Source organism: Armigeres subalbatus, unplaced genomic scaffold, assembly GCF_024139115.2.
Source record: "Armigeres subalbatus isolate Guangzhou_Male unplaced genomic scaffold, GZ_Asu_2 Contig123, whole genome shotgun sequence".
Classification (NCBI taxonomy): Eukaryota; Metazoa; Arthropoda; class Insecta; order Diptera; family Culicidae; genus Armigeres; species Armigeres subalbatus.
The window spans coordinates 124,018-143,947 of NW_026941990.1; the positions used below are offsets into that span (position 1 = coordinate 124,018).

At 36.9% G+C, this 19,930-nt stretch overlaps 1 long non-coding RNA gene across 1 annotated transcript; it reads left to right on the plus strand.

The window, feature by feature from the left end:
• Nucleotides 1-10,567: 10,567 nt before the first annotated feature.
• Nucleotides 10,568-11,001, plus strand: LOC134202450 (uncharacterized). The gene is made up of 3 exons (XR_009977230.1): nucleotides 10,568-10,649; nucleotides 10,719-10,799; nucleotides 10,859-11,001. It is a non-coding gene; the product is annotated as an uncharacterized LOC134202450 (long non-coding RNA).
• Nucleotides 11,002-19,930: the final 8,929 nt, after the last annotated feature.

Here is a 19,930-nt window from a genome sequence, read left to right on the forward strand (position 1 = left end):
TTCAGGAAAGAAGGCCACGTCTACAAAGAAACGCAGCATGGATACATACGCTCCACATTTAGGAAAGAAAGCTGCGCCTACAAAGAAACGCAGCATGGATACATACGCTCCACATTTAGAAAAGAATGCCACGTCTACAAAGAAACGCAGCATGGATACATACGCTCCACTTATAGGAAAGAAAGCCGCGTCTACAAAGAAACGCAGCATGGATACATACGCTCCACATTTAGAAAAGAAGGCCACGTCTACAAAGAAACGCAGCATGGATACATACGCTCCACGTTTAGGAAAGAAAGCCGCGCCTACAAAGAAACGCAGCATGGATACATACGTTCCACATTCAGGAAAGAAATCCGCGTCTACAAAGAAACGCAGCATGGGTACATACGCTCCACATTCAGGAAAGAAGGCCACGTCTACAAAGAAACGCAGCATGGATACATACGCTCCACATTTAGAAAAGAAGGCCACGTCTACAAAGAAACGCAGCATGGATACATACGCTCCACATTTAGAAAAGAATGCCACGTCTACAAAGAAACGCAGCATGGATACATACGCTCCACTTATAGGAAAGAAAGCCGCGTCTACAAAGAAACGCAGCATGGATACATACGCTCCACATTTAGAAAAGAAGGCCACGTCTACAAAGAAACGCAGCATGGATACATACGCTCCACTTATAGGAAAGAAAGCCGCGTCTACAAAGAAACGCAGCATGGATACATACGCTCCACATTCAGGAAAGAAGGCCACGTCTACAAAGAAACGCAGCATGGATACATACGCTCCACATTTGAAAAAGAAGGCCACGTCTACAAAGAAACGCAGCATGGATACATACGCTCCACTTATAGGAAAGAAAGCCGCGTCTACAAAGAAACGCAGCATGGATACATACGCTCCACTTATAGGAAAGAAAGCCGCGTCTACAAAGAAACGCAGCATGGATACATACGCTCCACATTCAGGAAAGAAGGCCACGTCTACAAAGAAACGCAGCATGGATACATACGCTCCACATTTAGAAAAGAAGGCCACGTCTACAAAGAAACGCAGCATGGATACATACGCTCCACTATTATGTTTTGAATTGATCAAAATACACGCTATACACGGCATACCGTTTACCAAAACGAACCCTGCCACAATACCTAAGTGGTTTGTAGTTCATACGCTCCACCAAATATCCCCCAAAAATAAATGGGAATTTGTAAGGTTCTTTTGGAGGATAAAAGGGTTCCGGTCAAAAATCGTATAAGCTCCACAATCAGGAAATCGTTATCCTCCAAGGGTTCCGGTCAAAAATCTTGAAATAACATATATCTTCTATTCAATCTATTACCTATCAGCTTACGGATTTTATAGGGATGCAGCCTTTTGGACACATAACTCAAATAACTATAAACAACACGAAATCTGATTATCGTTTTTCTTGAATCACTTGAAATATCATTTATATATCATATTTCAATTAAAAAAATTCAACAAACATACTACATTTTCAAGAGAAATTTTCGCTGCTTCAGCATAAGTGAAATTCTTTGCAAGTCATTAGAGAATCTACTTTGTTCTTGAACTTGTGAGATTCATTTGCGGGCACAAAAGCATTGTATCGATTCGAATTCTTTACACTTCAGTCATCACAAGATTTAATTGAGGCCAAAAGCATAGTTTCGACTAGTCCAAAATACTTTGGAGGACAACATATATGATAATTCGCATAGACATATTCTTCCCCCACACACTCATGTTGAACGTAGTAGGGTTCTTTTGGAGGATAATTTTAGAAGAAAGACCCCAGAATTTTCTTTCAGACGTCATCATTTTTCTTAAAACATGCTTTATTGGTTTAGATTTACGCGGTTCTAAGAAGTCGAATGGACTCATTCGTTCTGAGGAAATTTAATGAGCACTTATAAGGTTCCAATTTGGAATCAAGAAAAAACCAAACAAAATATAAAATAAAAATAAAAATATTTGTATACAAATTGCGCACATAATGTATGCTTATTCGCCATGGCTTAGAAGCTTTAAAGGTTAGAGCATTTCAAGCACGAGACGAGCCAGCCTTAGGCTGGAAGTCTCATAATGAGGACATAATAAAAACATTTCAAGCATTATTCGCAATTTCTTCAAAACGAAAAGCATCCTCAAGCCCTTGAAATTAATTTGAGATCATAAAAGCATAGTTTCGACTCCGAAATACTTTGGAGGATAGAACATTTGAAGCACTATTCGCAATATTTATAAACCAACAAGCATCCTCAAGCCCTTGAGATTCATTTGAGGTCATTAAAGCATAATCAGGACTCTAAAACACTTTGGAGGATAGAACATTTCCAGCATTATTCGCATTTTATGAAACGAAAAGCATCCTCAAGCCATTGAGATTAATTTAAGATCAGAAAAGCATGTCCGATCAGGCCAATTGATACAAATTGCACATAATGTATGTAGAAGAATGAAGGTTAGAGCATTTCAAGCACGAGACGAGCCAGCCTTAGGCTGGAAGTCTCATAATGAGGACATAATAAAAAACATTTATAATCAAGCCCTTGAAATTAATTTGAGATCATAAAAGCATAGTTTCGACTCGAAAATGGAGGATAGAACATTTGGAGCACTATTCGCAATATTTATAAACCAACAAGCAGGAATAGTTATGCTTGAGGCGGCAGTGAAGACTATGTGAAGAATAGCCCTTGAGGTTCATTTGAGGTCAGAAAGCATAATCAAGACTCTAAAACACTTTGGAGGATATCAGAAGTCGTATCTACATATTAAAACATTGAGTTGTCCCCACAACAACATCAAAGAAAAATCAAGAGGAAAACTTAGAGACTGATGTAATATTACCGCGTAAAACGGAAACATATTTCAACTATACAATTAGTTTATTCGTGCAAAGAGTTACCCAATGTGATTTAAACGCACATTGGTTTAAAATTTGACAGAAAATATATAGACAGTAAAGTTTGCCGTTCCGTCGCTGTTCCGCTGATATTGTGTTTGGTGCTTAATGCTTGAACTGACCCTCCAGAGTTGCGCAGAATAGATACGTTTTTATAGTTATCCCATGGAAAAAATGTCATCATTTTTCTTAAAACATGTTTTATTTCCATAGATACAGAATGCGAAACTCGAATGGTGTCCGATACATACCTGTGAAATCGTATGGATTTTCCTTCTTATGTATGTAGAAGCTTTGAAGGTTAGAGCATTTCAAGCACGAGACGAGCCAGCCTTAGGCTGGAAGTCTCGCTAATGAGGACATAATAAAAACATTTCAAGCATTATTCGCAATTTCTTCAAAACGAAAAGCATCCTCAAGCCCTTGAAATTATCCGGACAGCGACGAGCATAGTTTCGACTCCGAAAATGGAGGATAGAACATTTGGAGCACTATTCGCAATAATCCTCAAGCCCTTTGAGGTTCATTTGAGGTCAGGAAAGCATAATTAAGACTCTAAAACACTTTGGAGGATAGAACATTTGAAGCATTAATTTTTGTCCGGAACACATTAAGACCACTCCGGCCTTGGTCTGCAAAAATTAATAAACGGAAACATATTTCAACTATACAATTTAAACGCACATTGGTTTAAATTGTATGCTTGTCCTGCAAATTTTCTTTAAGTCCAATGTTAAAACATGCTTTATTGGTTTAGATACAGAATGCGAAACTCGAATGGACACGTATGAATCTTTCAGCATTTTTTAATGAAATTCTAATGCACAAATAACAAAAAAAAACCAAACAAACTGCAAAATGTTTACTTTTCAGTTAACGAAAAATAAAAATAAAATATTTGTATACAAATTGCGCACATAATGTATGTAGAAGCTTTGAAGGTTAGAGCATTTCAAGCACGAGACGAGCCAGCCTTAGGCTGGAAGTCTCGCTAATGAGGACATAATAAAAACATTTCAAGCATTATTCGCAATTTCTTCAAAACGAAAAGCATCTAGACGTCAAACGGTTGTCAATCGACGTCAGATGCAATAAAAGTGCATCTAAATGTGCAGCGCAATGCAGCTGTCATTGAGTCTGACGTCAGTAGCCCTTGAAATTAATTTGAGATCATAAAAGCATAGTTTCGACTCCGAAAATGGAGGATAGAACATTTGGAGCACTATTCGCAATAATCCTCAAGCCCTTGAGGTTCATTTGAGGTCAGGAAAGCATAATTAAGACTCTAAAACACTTTGGAGGGTTAAATGACTTGCAGTTACATTAATTTTTGTTCGGAACACATTACAGTTTATTCGTGCAAAGAGTTACCCAATGTGATTTAAAGAATGAATATTCTTCCCCACATACTCATGTTGAACGTAGTAGGTTTCTTTTGGAGGATAACTACAGATGATTGTCCTCCAAAGTTTTTTAAGTCCAATCCTACAGGTGCACATTGGAAAAGGAAGAACCCAGAATTAATGGAAGAATTCCTGGAGGAATTATTGAAGGAACTCCTGATGTCATCATTTTTTCTTAAAACATGTTTTATTTTCTATAGGCATTCCTGAAAGAATTTCTTGAGGAATGAATGCGAAACTCGAATGGACTCATTCGTTCTGAGGAAATTTAATGAGCACTTATAAGGTTCTTAGGAAAGCCAATTACTTTAATTTCATTACAATTATGTTTAATCGGAGGAGCTCTTACGTGATGAACTTATTATAATTAGGATAACAAATCACGGATAAAAAAGAACGAGGAGTTAAAATCTAAATGAACAAACAAAAATAAAAATAAAAATAAAAACATTTGTATACAAATTATGCGCATAATGTATGTACATTGCACAAGCTTTGAAGGAAAGAGCATTTCAAGCATTATTCGCAATTTCTTTAAAACGAACATCATCCTCAAGATTTCCTTAAGATTAATTTGAGATCATAAAAGCATAGTTTCGACTCCGAAATACGTTGGAGGATAGATGATAATTCGCATAGACATATTCTTCCCCACATACTCCCGGTTGAACGTAGTAGGAGGATAACTACAGATGCTTGTCCTGCAAATTTTCTTTAAGTCCAATCCTCAATTTGGCGAAATATTTTTGTCGATATTTGCGAAGGTCTTACGCCAGAAATCGGATGTCATCATTTTTTCTTAAAACATGTTTTATTTCCATAGATACAGAATGCGAAACTCGAATGGATTCTGGCTTTGAAGGTTAGAGCATTTCAAGCACGAGACGAGCCAGCCTTAGGCTGGAAGTCTCATAATGAGGACATAATAAAAACATTTCAAGCATTATTCGCAATTTCTTCAAAACGAAAAGCATCCTCTCGGAATCATTGAGTGCTTCCCGTCGTAATCGCATAGTTTCGACTCCGAAAATGGATCGCTGATGAATTTCCGTCGGAATCTGCGAAGGATTTCTGTTGGTATTCACGAAGAACTTACGTCAGAAAGATAGAACATTTGGAGCACTATTCGCAATATTTATAAACCAACAAGCATCCTGAGTCGATGGTTCCGAAAGCATAATCAAGACTCTAAAACACTTTGGAGGCGACGATTTGACGATTAATTTTTTGTCCGGAACACATTAGACCGGCGGAGTGAAAACTGACGAATTAGTTTATTCGTGCAAAGAGTTACCCAATGTGATGGATGCTTGTCCTGCAAATTTTCTTTAAGTCCAATCCTCTAGTATTTCTAATGTAAACTATAGATAGTGGAATATATAGATGAGCGAGGAAAGCCAATTACTTTAATTTCAATGACGTCACGATTTCAATGACAATTATTTTAATTACATATAAGCAAGTATGAACAGCATTTTAATGAAATTCTAATACATAAACAACAAAAAAACCAAACAAAATATAAAATAAAAAATAAAATATTTGTATACAAATTGCACATAATGTATGTAGAAGCTTTGAAGGTTAGAGCATTTCAAGCACGAGACGAGCCAGCCTTAGGCTGGAAGTCTGCTAATGAGGACATAATAAAAAACATTTCAAGCATTACTATAATGTAAACAATTTACCCAAAGCTGAGTTTAATTCGCAATTTCTTCAAAACGAAAAGCATCCTCAAGCCCTTGAAATTAATTTCAAAATAGAGAATATTGAATTTACTCAAATTAGCATAGTTTCGACTCCGAAATATTTGGAGGATAGAACATTTGAAGCATTAATTTTTGTTCGGAACACATTATTTCAAGAGCATGATAGTATGTCTTGACGTTTGCATCTTGCTCTAGTTTTGTCAACAATCATGGGAAAGAAAGGGAAAACTACCCTAATTTGGGTAATTTTTTCTGCGATGTTCTCACCAGTGCGTATATTGAACTCAAATTTAGGGTTGATTCATCTGTCCGTGACAATTAGTTTATTCGTGCAAAGAGTTACCCAATGTGATTTAAACGCACATTGGTTTAAATTGTATCAACGAAGGCAGAGTCTATTATATATAGAGTTACGCAAAGAGTGAAGCCAAATCTACCTATTGAACTGTCAAACCGTCTACCTATCGAGCAAAGTAAACAAATGATTGTTGGTAAGGCGGAAGTATTGTTATCGCCTGATGATTATTATGGCGAATTAAAACTCATGAATTGAAATGTATTAGATTTGTTCTAGAAACAGCTTCAAAAACTTCAATACACCCCCAATAAAGTTGCAACAAGAAATTCACGTGTTTGCACTCTGTAGGTGACTTTGGTTATAACTTTCATAAATTATGATAATTCGCATAGACATATTCTTCCCCCACATACTCACTTGAAGGGTTGAACAAAAATGAAAGTTTTCAACATAATAACAAGAGCATCATTCAGAATAAGAGTAAGAAGATCCTCTTTGCGCAACTCTATATAATTGAACGTAGTAGGGTTCTTTTGGAGGATAACTACAGATGATTGTCCTCCAAAGTTTTTAAAGTCCAATCCTCAATTTTGGTGGATTGGAAAAGGAAGAACCCAGAATTTTCTTTCAGACGTCATCATTTTTCTTAAAACATGCTTTATTGGTTTAGATACAGAATGCGAAAGTCGAATGGACTCATTCGTTCTGAGGAAATTTAATGAGCACTTATAAGGTTCCAATTTGGACGTCGTTTGAATCTTTAATTCTAATACATAAACAACAAGAAAAAACCAAACAAAATCAAATAGCCTAAGTCTCATAAAACTAATAAAAAAACCTGATTAATCCACCTAGCCGTAATAGTGCCTTTCTCGTGAATTATTAAAAAATAGTATTTTGGCCATTACTCTTCAGCCCATAGTCGATCTGCCCAATTTCCAATAGGAATCAATGGTAGAATATCTTGCGTCGAATGCAATTTGTTGCGAGTAAATCCATTAAGGATAAGTGCCTGAAAAATGAGTGACATTTTTTTACTCAATTTTTCTTTAACAAAGTGGCATTTTGGCATAACTTGAGCATAGTCCGATCTGACCAATTTTCAATAGGAAACGATGAAGAGTATCCTGCGTCGAATGCAACTTGTTGCGAGTAAATCGGTTATTGGGATAAGTGCATGAAAATGACAGACATTTTTTCTGTAATAAAATGATATTTGGCCATAACCTTCCCCCACATAGTCCGATCTGACCAATTTTCAATAGGAAACAATGACAGAGTGTCCTCGTCGAATGCAACTTGTTGCGAGTAAATCAGTTAAGGATAAGTACCTGAAAAATGGGTGACATTTTTTTGGGTAGGTGCGCACAGACGAACACACACACACACACACACACACACACATACACACAGACATCACCTCAATTCGTCGAGCTGATCGATCGGTATATAACACTATGGGTCTCAGCCTTCTATAAAAGTTTGTTTTGAGCGATCATATAGCCTTTACCGTATACTTAGTATACGAGAAAGGCAAAAAACCAAACAAAATATAAAAATAAAAAATAAAAATATTTGTATACAAATTGCGCACCTAATGTATGTAGAAGCTTTGAAGGATAGAGCATTTCAAGCACGAGACGAGCCAGCCTTAGGCTGGAAGTCTCGCTAATGAGGACATAATAAAAAACATTTCAAGCATTATTCACAATTTCTTCAAAACGAAAAGCATCCTCAAGCCCTTGAAATTAATTTGAGATCATAAAAGCATAGTTTCGACTCCGAAATACGTTGGAGGATAGAACATTTGAAGCATTAATTTTTTGTTCGGAACACATTATTTCAAGAGCATGATAGTATGTCTTGACTGCAATCGTTATGACTAAACGGAAACATATTTCAACTATACAATTAGTTTATTCGTGCAAAGAGTTACCCAATGTGATTTAAACGCACATTGGTTTAAATTGTATCAACGACATCCGTTTAAATCAAAACTTTCATAAATTATGATAATTCGCATAGACATATTCTTCCCCCACATATTCATGTTGAACGTAGTAGGTTTTTTTGGAAAGGAAGAACCCAGAATTTTCTTTCAGATGTCATCATTTTTTCTTAAAACATGTTTTATTTCCATAGATACAGAATGCGAAACTCGAATGGACTCATTCGTTCTGAGGAAATTTAATGAGCACTTATAAGGTTCCAATTTGGAGGATAACTACAGAAAATGCAGAGGAAAGCCAATTACTTTAATTTCATTAAATCTAACAAAATTCTGTCTTAAGAGATTTTCTCGCCAAGTTTCTGAATATTGTTAAAATCAACACTTTCGGAAAATTCACATAGAACATAAAAAATTAACCTTTTAGCCAAAAATCCATCAACGAATTCGAAGATATTTTCAGTATAAAACAGCGGCCCTACCCGTTAATCCATACCCGGACAAATCTGATATAGGAATAATCCCGTACACGTAAAAAAAATTTCATGTTATATATTATTAATATTTCTAATACTTTTTTGTCAAAGCAGACGCTTAATGATATGTATAAAAGAATTAGTATTAGTCAAGATACATTCCGAAACTTATACTTTTCATTAAATTATGAATGTTATTAGCTTTTTGATGTGGGGAGCATTCATTAGGTGGCATAATGAAGAGTATAAGAATTTTCTGAATGGTTTTTTGCCATAACATATAAGGTTATTTTTTTACGTAGCGGGGAGCCATTATATTGAGAATCTGATCTCAACATTTTGGTTCGACCAACATACACTGCCAAAAATATCTATATAAGATATATGTGTCGCCGTTATAAAATTTTGCAATAGCTCCACCCTGATATAATCGATATAGAACCACACATAAATTAAATAATTGCTAATTCGAGACCACACATAAAGTTTATTTGGATATATATTTTATTAGTAGTTCGCGTGGAGAATGGTTATGTGTGCACTGATATACATCATAAGTTAAATCTATGGATTTTTGCCAATAAATATGTGTGGATTTTTAGTAGTGTAGCTTTCACCCGCATAATAAAAAACAACATGTTATATGGTCAGAATCATTATTACGATGTAAGATATAGCTTCACAGTTTACGTTGCGGTTATCAAATACTTTTCGGCGATTCAACCATAACTGCTCGACATCAACGCTAAATGTCAATGTATAAATATGCTGTCCTGAAAATGTTTTATATTTCCTGCATTATATGTCAACATTTTATCATACTCGTCGAGCGAAAATTTTGCAGGCGAAAACGGCCGATTTTTTATGGTGACATAACTTAACAACCCATTCAACATATTGTTATTTGTCAAATAACCATACCACAAACTGTTGAAACTTTATATGAGATTGTTCATATACAGTTGTCAACAGTACAGGATACTGTTGCCGACCGCACGGGAAAATGTCCATGTACAGTTTGTAATTATGCGGGCAAGCACATTACAATCAAAGTTGTTCAAGCGAATATTCGCACGTGCATCATGCCGATGGTGTCGATTCTGCCAAAATGAAATGTACACACTTAAATCATTTCACAGATTTCGGTGAATTTTGTTGAATTCCACCTGGAAACTTCAACAGCAGATTTGTTCGGTAATTATTTTCCCAAATTCTCGGTAGATTTTCCTTTGTTCAACTGTCAAAACCACCGAAAATCTGTAAAATTATTCACCGAACAGTTCTGCTGTTGAGATTTCGGTGAAATTTCACAGAAATCTGCGATTTATTTTAAGTGTGTATAGAAGAATTTTCCATCATCTTCCGTTGTCTATTCAAATCTTGGCTTTGTCTCATATCTGAGACTAGAAATACTAGAATAAGAGATCGGCGAAGACGCCATCTTGTTTCCAATCGAACCGTCAAAAGCGGTTCCAATTCGACTTGTTTACTTTTTGCTTCCATAAGAAGCAAGCAAAAAGTCCAAGTGTTGCCAGTATAATTTAACCGATTTCATGCATTTTCATACGTTGCCATTTCGTCAGTTTTTCACTCCGCCGGTCTCTGGTTATAGGGTTGCTATCTGAGACCAGTCTTGCAAAATGTCGTGCACGGTTACTGGCTAAAAACCCATTAATGGGTAAAAAGTACATTTTCGATGGTCCATTAATCTGTCAAAAGGGGTAAATTTTTAAACTGACAACAAGGGTGAAAAAATACCTATATTCAAATCTTGTTTTGGAGAGAAAATGTATATTTTTTTACCCATTAATGGGCGAAAAATAGTTGTAAACATTTCTTCATCTGTACTCCCGTTTTCTTACTGCTAGGGATATTAAATCAACGAACTCGCGTTAAATGTAAGTAAACGACTACAGTCTTTTAAATACGATCTATCATTATTACTAAACATTCCTAATTGCTCCAAGGTCTTCGGGTGCGGAATGCCAGAGAAAAATAGAATCGACCATCTTATATTTCTGCCTGACGATAACGTAATAGAAGAAATGGTAAGTCATTGAAATAAATATGTGAACAGTGCTTTAGATTCATTAGAATTTCGTTAAAGGGAAATCGTGGGGTAATTAATCCATGAAGGACTTGGTCCAGAGAAGCCTGAAAGCCATCTGAAATGCGGGATTCACTAATGGAAGAAATCATTCGGAGACTAACCGTTACCATCCAAGAAGATTTCATTAGGCGTTATTTGCATGCGGGGTACATAATTAGGTGTACATAGTAGATATATTTGGTGAATAAAAATGTGCTTTTTGTTGATTTCTGTTTTTGTTTTCATGTTTAAGAATCTGCAAATAATCAGTATCAAAGCAAACACAATTTCATTGCCGGAAAAAGGGTATTTATTACCCATTTTGGGTAAAAATTTGAGCTTGTCCCTGATGGGTAAAATAATACCCATCTTCTGACAGAAACATGACTTACCCATTAATGGGTAAATCGGTTTTACTCATTAAATGAGTAGTGGCGGTTTTGACGAAAATGGGTGCCATAGTACCCATTAATGGGTTTTAGCCAGTAACCGTGTGACCATCACCAGATGATCAGATATGAAAAAAAACCACCACGCTTTTAAACGATGTTCTTTACTGACAATCCAATGAGAATAGATAGAAGGTGAGGAAGAAGACCAAATGCAAGTGTATTAGTGGATGATAGAAAATGTAAACAGCAAATGGTGACAGCAATTTGCACGGCTTCTTATGGGTGCTCGTTCGAAAATTAATTGGTACAATAAAAGAACAACAGAATTGAATGTTCCTAAATAAAATGTATTGTAATTTTATGATATTTTAATGTAATTCTATTGTATTTTCTTTTCGGGTAATGAGTGAACGATTTTTAGGGGATACTATAGATAGTAGAATCTATAGATGAGCGAAAGCATGGCTGAGTCGATTTTTTGCCCGTGCACACGCGCATATGACGTTACAGCCCTTAACGTTTCCATTGAAATGGTGACGTCATGCTCGTTTGGAGACACGTTTGACAGTTCGTTTGGAGACAGTGGATTTATCTTCGCTCATCTATATATTCCACTATCTATAGGGGATACGTAATATCTGAACAGGCCCTTACATGAAAAGGCCTATTGAGCACAAGGTTAAATGTTGCACTACTTCTATATCTTAGTATTTTACTTTAATCGTGTAACGAACCATTGCATCATGACGTCACAAGACCATTTTTTTTACCCGTGTTCAAATGGGGAGTCAATGTTGTATAAAAAGTTTAAGAAGGATATTCTCGGGTACTTATCCAAAAGGGCGTATGTAATTTTGTAAACAAAGATTCTTACGTTGATTTGTCCAATATCTAATGGCACTCCCACGCAAAACCTACACCACCAACAGGTAGCCGAAGCCCTCCCTACCTGTCGGAGGTGATGGTTTGCGTGGGTGTGCCATCAGAGGGGGAAAATCAAAATCGACACTCACAAAAAACTCCGCATTATATTCATGAGTTCACACATGGATTTTTGCAATGGGGGTAGCGAAATATGGATTCCATATTTTCGATACATATATTCCATGCGCCCACATGCATTTCATGAGTGTTCACACATACTATCCATGTGGGTCATAGTATTCATGTGTGAATTTGTATGCAAATAAGTATGTGCCGACGCATGATATGCATATTTCAAAATACATGGATTTTTGCCATAAAGTATGTGTCGATTTTCCTGAGTGGACGTTTGAATCTTTGTTTACAAAATCACATACGACCTTTTGAATAAGTACCCGAGATCATTTGAATTTTTCATGAGTTGTCCAAAATGGCATCAGGAAGCCGCGCCCGCATCTCAGAAAGCCACAGGTAGGTGACATTATTTTGACTCAAATTTTTGAGTTTTTCTATTGTCTATTTCATTAAATTTTTGCAGACCAAGGCCGGAGTGGTCTCTGTGCGCATTGGTCCTCCATGTCCTATTTGTATTCTCCAGGATGTCTGCAGATGATTTACCTGGTACGGTGGCGAAACTATGGTCTTGCTTGGTCTGGGTAAGGGGGATTTTTTTGGCGGTGGTGGCGGAACGATGTTCAAGGGAAGAGCTGAGCAAAATAGATATGTTTACGTACGTTTTCGACAGTTTCTCCCATGGATAACCATAAAAACGTATCTATTCTGCGCAACTCTGGAGAGGCCAGTTCAAGCGTTAAGCACCAAACACAATAGGGGCAGTAGGGGGCAATATGAGCCACCCTCATTTTGAGCTTATTGACAAGTTTTATCATGTAAAAGAAAAGATATTTTAGTTACTAGATAAAGATTGTCCCTTTGTTCTGCTGTCCGGAACATGTTGGGTACCAAGCTGTCAAATCGTATGAATTTTCCTTCTTTGACATTTAACTCCCCTATCCTCGCCAGCAAAAGATGTTCCGGACAGCGACGACAGCGACAATCTGTATCTGGTAACTAAAATATCTTTTTTGAAAAAGTTATATGATCTTTTAAGAGGATGCTCCACATATGCATCAACGTGAAAAAACTGCATTAAAATACACTTGAAAATGTAAATTTTCGCTGTATAGGCAAAATTATTATAAGATTTGAAGTTTATAAACAAGGTTTTGACACAAAACTGATTCAAATACAGGTAAAAAATACACCACAATCAAAAGATATATTAAAATTGAATATTGTGTACACATGTTTGTATTGATACAAATCTGAATTTATCATAAAACTTTTTTTTCCCAAAACCAGTCTCTATGGAGCAATATGGGCATACCTGCACAGAGCAAGATATCAGGCCTTAAAATGCGAAAAGTTCAAATTTCAGTAGTCAAATAGGGGAAGTGCACCGGTTTTGGCCAACTTAGTGCCTAATTTGGCCAACCATAAAAATACATATTTTCCTAAATAATCGATCAGTTAAAAGCAGCGTTGAATCGTGAGGATATATCTCTTGTTGGAACTAATAAAACCCTCCTGAATTGCTTTATTTTGGAGTTTTTCGCAAAATTGACCAAATAAGGAACATGGCCAAAACCGGTACAGTTCCCCTACAAGAATATTATCATATATGTAAGATTCATTACGGAAAAATTACAACAGAGCATTACTGCGATTGAAACAGAAAAAATGACCATTGATCAATTGAAATGTGGCTGTTCAAACGGTGAAGAGCGGCAAATCGGTTCAGTCCGCTGTTGTGCGGTTTTTTAATTTCATTTGGAATGGAATACTAACAACTGTATACGATACTTTTTTCGCCTAAATAAACGTTTTGGATGAATGGCCCATACTGCCCCAAATGGTGGCTCATATTGCCCTTGTATAGTCGGGAACACACATTGAAATCAATACATTTTCAAAAGTGCATTCCAACAATTTCCAAACGCATTTTCGTCATTCATCGACGTAACATGAAAGGTAACGTTCTCTAGTATAAGTCAACTACATTTGAACGATATTTTTGAGCTTTTCAGCGCTTTTCGGAGCAATTTCCTTTGGTGGCCCATACTGCCCTGATCACTTTATCAGCGGAACAGCGACGGAATAACAAACTTGACTGCCTATATATTTTCTGCCAAATTTGCCATTTCCATTGCCGTTCCGATGGCGTTGTGTTTGATTCTTCACGGTTCATACCATTTACAAAATCAATTTTGTCTAACGTAATTTGATGCCTAGAAGTTATGTTTACAGTGGGGTTGCTTTTTACGCGGTAAGATTACATCAAGCCCGCAGTCCACTGTTTGTCATAATGACAAATATTCAGTATAAATATATACGTGAAGGGCATTAAATATTTGTAAAAGAACTTTTTATATTAGGCTAGGGGACCCATAGTGTTTATTCATTAATCGACTCAGCTCGACTAACTAAGCCTTCAAGGTAAAGTCTGTGTAAGCAGAAAAACTCATCATTTTTGACACATTCCCTTACCTGATTTGCTCATCACAAGTTGCAGGAAATCCTGTCAATTGTCCTGATCGGACAATAGGTTTAAAAGTTGTGGGCTATATGTATGTACATACCACTATGGGGATCCCATACAAGCGAGCAGTCAAAATAAAATTGACTTTTAAAGTGATTTTCCACTTAGTTTTAGCTGTGTATGGTCGGAAATAGCATGAATATACAATTTCCAACCCCCTTTGGGGATCGTCTATGAATTACGTAATTATTTTTTCATAGGTTCGATTAACGTGACAAAGCAAACCTATTTGGGAAGTTGAAATTTCGTGCGTTTTCTTAAGGAGAAGGAAGGGGGCTGTACAAAAACTAAGTTCAGCAATTTATGGACATTATGGCGGCGATCATGTTAAATGACATTAATTTCATGACATTCCGTGATATTTTTTGTTCTCACTCTCATGCCTCACAATTTGTATTTAGGAACAATTTGTTTGACAAAGTACTAGGATCTGAAGGATCATAAAGCATTAAATGTTAATCAAATAATCAGAATTGAAAATAACTTTTGAAAAAGGGTATTAGCAAATTAGAAATCGCAATCCCATGACATTTTTACGTGTACAAGTTATTCAAAAATGAGATTAATATATTCTCAAAAATGTGGACATTCATTGTGGAATGTAAGAATGCTCCATTCTTCCGAAAAGCAAAATTCTTTTAATTTAAATAACAACACTATTTGAATTACTTTGATTTGTTTTCATGATTTCTACAAGTTATATACAGCATCATTCTTTTTCTGTGTCAAGGTTTAAGTCTTCAATGATATTTTCTTCAATTCCATCAACGATGGAAGATGAGATAAATTCATCTAAAGTATTAGAAGATAAAGAACTTTTGAAAATCTTCAAATATTACAAAATTACGCATGGCATAAGAATAACTAAGTGAAAAATTTTTTCCAACGTCTCCTCGTTATCCAAATCGAGCTTAAAATGGATCTGATTCATGTAAGGCACGAAGGAAAATGTCAACATTTGCCTCTCTTGATCATTTTCTTGCATTATGAGTTCTAAATTTCTTCAACTGTTTATATTGACTTTCCGCTGGTTGTTCAGCCAGTGAACCTCAAAGTGTAGATGAGTGAATAAATATTTCCCTACCATTAGCCAGACATTCATGAACACTAGCAGGAATTTCATACGCTCCGTTCTAACTAAGATGTTGTTCGTCTTTACTTTTTGCAATAAACATGTCGGGAATTATTGATTCCAGGAGATTTATAAATATTTACATATTATGAAATCTCATATTTAGTTCTCCATCAGTAGCTAATGAATAGCTCAGAAAATTAGGTTTAGAGAATGACTCAAACCACTCAAGCCCCAAACGCATTTCAGCTGGAATGGCGACGGAAACGGTAAAATTTGACAGGAAATATGAGCGAACTGTTAAATCCTTCCGTTACCGTTGTGCTGCATTGCATTGGGGGTTTTATTCATTTACTCCTTTGAAAAGTTAATTAAATGAGCTCAAATGGTTATAAATAAAGTCGAAGTTATTACCAATAAATGTATTTTGACCATACCCTTTGAGCGCATAGTTCAGTCTGACCCATTTTCAATAGGAAACGATGGGACTAGATTTCCCATCGAATGAAACTTGTTATGAGAAAATCGGACACAAATAAGTGTCTAAATGGCGATTGCGTTCTTTTGCGCACATACATACAGACGCGCATGCACACACATACAGACATCACCTCAATTCTTCGCGCTGAGTTAGTTGATATATACCACTAGGGTCTCCGGGCCTTCTATCAAACATTCGTTTTGGAATGAGCATTAACCTTGGAGTACGAGAGAGGCAAAACACGGTAAAAAACAAATGAAAAAAATCAGAGTGACTTAACTCTGTTAATTGCAAATACTGGCAAGAAATTCTTTCAGGACATTTTAGTCGAAGCTTTGTCCTTGATGTGTATCATAAAAGAACCTGGGATTCCTGAGGAAAAAAGTTCTTCACTATCAAAGTTGAAAATAGCGTCGTTTTGGAAAAAATATTGCTTCCGCATTTTTTCAATTTTTTCACAGTGTAACTATTAGTTTTGCACACCATTTAAAAGCTTATACAATAACCTTTGTAATGATGTATTAACATTGAAGAAAAACATTTAAAAATATTTCAATAAATAGTTGAAAATAAAATATTTTTTCAGAAAATTTGCTAACTTTTTTACCCATTTCTGACTTTGCCACCTTATATCTTTGGAACTAGTGCACCTAGAGACTTCAAATTCAGAATTTCTCTTAATTAGAGTATTGACAATGGAGAGAAAATATTTTAAAATAATTCGGAAGACATGACATTTTCGATTAATGACCGCCCGAAATCCTATAGTGCATACTAATGTTTATGATGAACAAGAAAAGGTACCAAAAGGTCATGGCGAATAAGCATCACATAAAATAATAATACAGATTCCATTCGACTCCATGGCAGCAATAAAAAAACCTTTTTTCATGATTTTAAATGTACACCGGAGAAGTTTTCTACACGGGTTAGACGTATCGCGTAAATCAAAACCATAATAACGACCAAGCATCCGCGTAAATTCTGAAATCCTCGTAAAAAATCCATAAAAATCGCTAATAAAAAAACTACTAAAAGAACCGCGTAAATACCACAATATGCGTCGGAAATAGATCTCTGAAATCGTGTTAAAAACCGTGTACACCTAAAATTTGAGTAAAAATCCGAGTAAAGAAACACGTAAAATCGACTTTGGTGTCACACAAATGAAGATATGTCGAGTAAAAACAAAATTTACGAATTTCGAACGTGCCAAAATCGAATGGGATCTGTCCCAAGTAGCATTGACGAGGCTAGTGATGTGATGACTGAAGTGTAATTAAATCAAGTAGGGTAACGATACCAATAGTGGACCCTCGACCTCCTAGAGGGTTCGAGTCCCTCCAAGACATGTGATTTTTTTTTCGAACGGTTACCCTAGGCAGATGTTTGTTGAGTTATTTGAATTGAACTATGATATATAAATGATATTTCAAGTGATTCAAGAAAAGGATAATCAGATTTCGTGTTCTTTTATAGTTATTTGAGTTTAGATTGAGCTTTTATTAGTTCATTTTGAAATTTAGCTGATATGTAATAGATGTATTATGAATGCTAAGTATTAGTATATGTACCTATGTGTTTAGTACGCTTTCCTGATTGTGGAGCGTATGTATCCACGTTGCGTTTCTTTGTAGATGCAGCACTCTTTCCTAAATGTGGAGCGAATGTATCCAAGCTGTGTTTCTTTGTAGACGTGGCACTCTTTCCTAAATGTGGAGCGTATGTATCCATGCTGCGTTTCTTTGTAGACGTGGCATTCTTTTCTAAATGTGGAGCGTATGTATCCATGCTGCGTTTCTTTGTAGACGCGGCTTTCTTTCCTGAATGTGGAGCGTATGTATCCATGCTGCGTTTCTTGTAGACGTGGCTTTCTTTCCTGAATGTGGAGCGTATGTATCCATGCTGCGTTTCTTTGTAGACGTGGCCTTCTTTCCTGAATGTGGAGCGTATGTATCCATGCTGCGTTTCTTTGTAGACGCGGCCTTCTTTTCCCTATAAGTGGAGCGTATGTATCCATGCTGCGTTTCTTTGTAGACGTGGCCTTCTTTTTCAAATGTGTGCGGCGTATGTATCCATGCTGCGTTTCTTTGTAGACGTGGCCTTCTGTTCTAAATGTGGAGCATATGTATCCATGCTGCGTTTCTTTGTAGGCGCGGCTTTCTTTTCTAAATGTGGAGCGTATGTATCCATGCTGCGTTTCTTTGTAGACGCGGATTTCTTTCCTGAATGTGGAACGTATGTATCCATGCTGCGTTTCTTTGTAGGCGCGGCTTCCTTTCCTAAATATGGAGCGTATGTATCCATGCTGCGTTTCTTTGTAGACGTGGCCTTCTTTTCTAAATGTGGAGCGTATGTATCCATGCTGCGTTTCTTTGTAGACGTGGCCTTCTTTCCTGAATGTGGAGCGTATGTATCCATGCTGCGTTTCTTTGTAGACGCGGCTTTCTTTCCTATAAGTGGAGCGTATGTATCCATGCTGCGTTTCTTTGTAGACGTGGCCTTCTTTTTCAAATGTGGAGCGTATGTATCCATGCTGCGTTTCTTTGTAGACGTGGCCTTCTGTTCTAAATGTGGAGCATATGTATCCATGCTGCGTTTCTTTGTAGGCGCAGCTTTCTTTCCTAAATGTGGAGCGTATGTATCCATGCTGCGTTTCTTTGTAGACGCGGCTTTCTTTCCTGAATGTGGAACGTATGTATCCATGCTGCGTTTCTTTGTAGGCGCGGCTTCCTTTCCTAAATGTGGAGCGTATGTATCCATGCTGCGTTTCTTTGTAGACGTGGCCTTCTTTCCTGAATGTGGAGCGTATGTATCCATGCTGCGTTTCTTTGTAGACGCGGCTTTCTTTCCTATAAGTGGAGCGTATGTATCCATGCTGCGTTTCTTTGTAGACGCGGATTTCTTTCCTGAATGTGGAACGTATGTATCCATGCTGCGTTTCTTTGTAGGCGCGGCTTCCTTTCCTAAATATGGAGCGTATGTATCCATGCTGCGTTTCTTTGTAGACGTGGCCTTCTTTCCTGAATGTGGAGCGTATGTATCCATGCTGCGTTTCTTTGTAGACGTGGCCTTCTTTTTCAAATGTGGAGCGTATGTATCCATGCTGCGTTTCTTTGTAGACGTGGCCTTCTGTTCTAAATGTGGAGCATATGTATCCATGCTGCGTTTCTTTGTAGGCGCAGCTTTCTTTCCTAAATGTGGAGCGTATGTATCCATGCTGCGTTTCTTTGTAGACGTGGCCTTCTTTTTCAAATGTGGAGCGTATGTATCCATGCTGCGTTTCTTTGTAGACGTGGCATTCTTTTCTAAATGTGGAGCGTATGTATCCATGCTGCGTTTCTTTGTAGACGCGGCTTCCTTTCCTGAATGTGGAGCGTATGTATCCATGCTGCGTTTCTTTGTAGGCGCGGCTTTCTTTCCTGAATGTGGAGCGTATGTATCCATGCTGCGTTTCTTTGTAGACGCGGCTTTCTTTCCTATAAGTGGAGCGTATGTATCCATGCTGCGTTTCTTTGTAGACGTGGCCTTCTTTTTCAAATGTGGAGCGTATGTATCCATGCTGCGTTTCTTTGTAGACGTGGCATTCTTTTCTAAATGTGGAGCGTATGTATCCATGCTG